Below are 3565 nucleotides of genomic sequence, written 5' to 3'. Positions count from 1 at the left end.
TCTTTCGTCTTTCAAGATCCTCATAGTGATCAACAGATATAAATCCCAAGTGACTCAAAGAACAGAGCTATGCTCCCCGGCAACGGCGCCAAAAATTAGTCTTGATATCCCACAAGTGTAGCGGATCGCAACAGCTTTCGAGGGTAGAGTATTCAACCCAAATTTATTGATTAGACACAAGGGGAGCCAAAGAATATTCTTAAGTATTAGCAGTTGAGTTGTCAATTCAACCACACCTGGATAACTTAGTATCTACAACAAAGTATTTAGTAGCAAAGTAGTATGATAGTAATGGTAAAAGTGGCAAAAGTAAAGATAATAGTTTTGTAGTAATTGTAACAGTAGCAATGGAAAAGTGATGGATAATTATGTCGGATGCGATTCCTCATGTAATAGCTATAACATAGGGTGACACAGAACTAGCTCCAGTTTATCAATGTAATGTAGGCATGTATTCCGAATAAGTCATACGTTCTTATGGAAAAGAACTTGCATGACATATTTTGTCCTACCCCCCCCCCCCCCGTGGCAGCGGGGTCCTAGTGGAAAGTAAGGGATATTAAGGCCTCCTTTTAATAGATAACCGGAACAAAGCATTAGCACATAGTGAATACATGAACTCCTCAAACTATGGTCATCACCGAGAAGTATCCCGATTATTGTCACTTCGGGGTTGTCAGATCATAACTCATAATAGGTGACTATAGACTTGCAAGATAGGATCAAGAACTCACATATATTCATGAAAACATAATAGGTTTAGATCTGAAATCATGGCACTTGGGCCCTGGTGACAAGCATTAAGCATAGCAAAGTCATAGCAACATCAATCTCAGAACATAGTGGATACTAGGGATCAAACCCTAACAAAACTAACTTGATTACATGGTAAATCTCATCCAACTCATCACCGTCCAGCAAGCCTATGATGAAATTACTCACGCACGACGGTGAGCATCATGAAATTGGTGATGGAGGATGGTTGATGATGACGACGGCGACGAATCCCCCTCTCCGGAGCCCCAAACGGACTCCAGATCAGCCCTCCCGAGAGAGATTAGGGCTTGGTGGCGGCTCCGTATCGTAAAACGCGATGAAACTTTCTCTCTGATTTTTTTCTCCGTGAAACGAAATATATGGAGTTGGAGTTGAGGTCGATGGAGCATCAAGGCGCCCACGAGACAGGGGGGCGTGCCCAGGGGGGAGGGTGCGCCCCCACCCTCGTGGACAGGGTGTGGGCCCCCTGGCCTTGATTCTTTCGCCAATATTTTTTATATTTTCCAAAACTTATCTCCGTGGATTTTTAGGTCATTCTGAGATCTTTTGTTTTCTGCATAATAAACAACATCATGGCAGTTCTGCTGAAAACAACGTCAGTCCGGGTTAGTTTCATTCAAATCATGCAAGTTAGAGTCCAAAACAAGGGCAAAAGTGTTTGAAAAAGTAGATACGTTGGAGATGTATCATGGCCACACACTCATTGCCACAGAAAAATGTGGATCTTCAAAGGGAGCTTCATCTCCCAGAGAAGGGTCATTTCGGTCGGACCCGGGGTAGCTACTAGTGCGTGGTATAGAGATTTGGCAGAGAAAATCCTGCTTGGTTTGAGGGACCAAGAGATGGAGTCCTCCTCCAGGGAGGGGGAGTGGAGGGCAATGCATTGAAGCAACTCCTCCCATTGCTCCCGTTCTAACGGGCCAAAGGTGCGGCGGAAGGCAACGTCCCCCAAGTCCGTGACGGCCGCACACATAGTAAGTTTTGGATGGGCGCAAATACTAAAAAGCACGTAGAAATGTTCGGCAAACGGCCTATCGCCCGACCATCGGTCAAGCTAGAACAGGGTATTAGTGCCCGTCCCTACCGAAATTGAGGATCCTATCTGAAGGACCGGCATCAGCTGAATGATCGATTGCTAGAACAGTGATCTGCCTGTTCTAGGAGCGAAGGAAAGGGGTTGCCCACGCGGGTATTTTGCGCGGATGATCTGGAGCCATAGACCCCCATCCTCCACCTCAATGCTCCATGGCCACTTGGAGAGCAAGGCTATGTTCATCCACTTGGATGAAATGACGCCCAGGCCGCCTTGGTCCTTTGGCTTGCAAATCTTGGACCATCTCACCATGTGGTATTTTTTACCTATTGTATCGACCTGCCCAGAAAAACATGGAAAGGTATTTGGCGAGTTCCTGGTGGAGGGATTCATGTAGACTATAGAATCCCATCAAGTACATGAGCAAGCTAACCAGAGATAGTTCATCAACACTACCCGGGCTGCCTTGGACATCCAATGCCCCTGCCATGGTTCAACACGGTGTTGGAGCTTGGTCACCATGGGGCGAAGATCCTTCGCTTGGAGCGGGAGCCACTAATCATCAGGCCAAGGTAGGTTGCCGGGAATGATCCTAGTGGGCAGTTAAACTTGTTGGCTATGCGTCGAGACTCATCCACACAATAGCCCAACACCATCACTTCACTCTTGGCAAAGTTTATTGTTAGCCCCGACATCTCTTGGAAACACAGGAGAAGGAACTTCAGATTTTGAATGTCTGCGTCTGAGCCCTCAACCATAAGAATGGTGTCATCCACGTATTGGAGGTGCGTAATGCCCCCATCACCTACAAGGTGCGGGTAGATCCCCGTGATATGTCCAGCCTTCCGTGCTTTGTCCAAGATCGTCGCCAGAGCATCGACAATCAAGTTAAACAGGAAAGGGGACAGGGGGTCGCCTTGGTGCACCCCATGGGCAGTGCTGAAATAGGGGCCGACTTGCCCGTTGATGTTCACCGCCATGCGACCGGACGTCACAAGCTGCATTACCCTAGCAATACAATGAGGCTCGAAGAAACGTTTCTTCATTACCTCCAGAGAAAGGACCAATGAATTGTATCATAGGCCTTATGGAAATCAATCTTAAAGAAAACAGCCCAAAGGTGTCTTCTTTTGACCTCATGGAGAACCTCGTGTATCACGAGGACCCCGTCTAAGATAAATTGACCCTTAGTGAACGCCGACTGGTTAGGGTGATGGATTCTTGGTGCCAATAGAGCCGCCCTAGTGGCGTACCCTTTGGCTAGAATCTGGAAGATCACGTTAAGTACCGTGATGGGGCGAAATAGTCAAATATCCGATGCCCCCTGGACTTTAGGGATCAAAGAGATAATCCCATAGCTCAGATGGGACACATCTAGGGCTCCCCTCGAAAATTTGAGGAATAAAGCCAGAATATCATCCTTGATGGTAGGCTAGAATACCTAGAAAAAACGGATCGGTAGGCCGTCAGGGCCCGGGGCGGAAGACGGATTCATTGATTTGATAATGGCTTCCACCTCCATTTCTTCAAAGGGTGCGAGAAGGGAATCGTTCTCCTCTTGGGATATACACAGATGTTCTTCCAAGAAGTCGCCAGCAAGGGCTAGGCCCCCTCTAGCTCATGCGGAGAACAGAGTCATATAAAATTCGTCTACGTGTGCCCGAATCGCGTCCGGGTCCTGCAACATCCTATCCCCATTCCAAAGGATGGGGATGGTACAATGCCGCCGTCGGCCATTGGCAATGGCCTGGAAAT

The sequence above is a fragment of the Triticum aestivum genome, chromosome 4B (assembly GCF_018294505.1).
Source record: "Triticum aestivum cultivar Chinese Spring chromosome 4B, IWGSC CS RefSeq v2.1, whole genome shotgun sequence".
Taxonomy (NCBI): domain Eukaryota; kingdom Viridiplantae; phylum Streptophyta; class Magnoliopsida; order Poales; family Poaceae; genus Triticum; species Triticum aestivum.
This window is presented reverse-complemented; position numbering follows the sequence as displayed.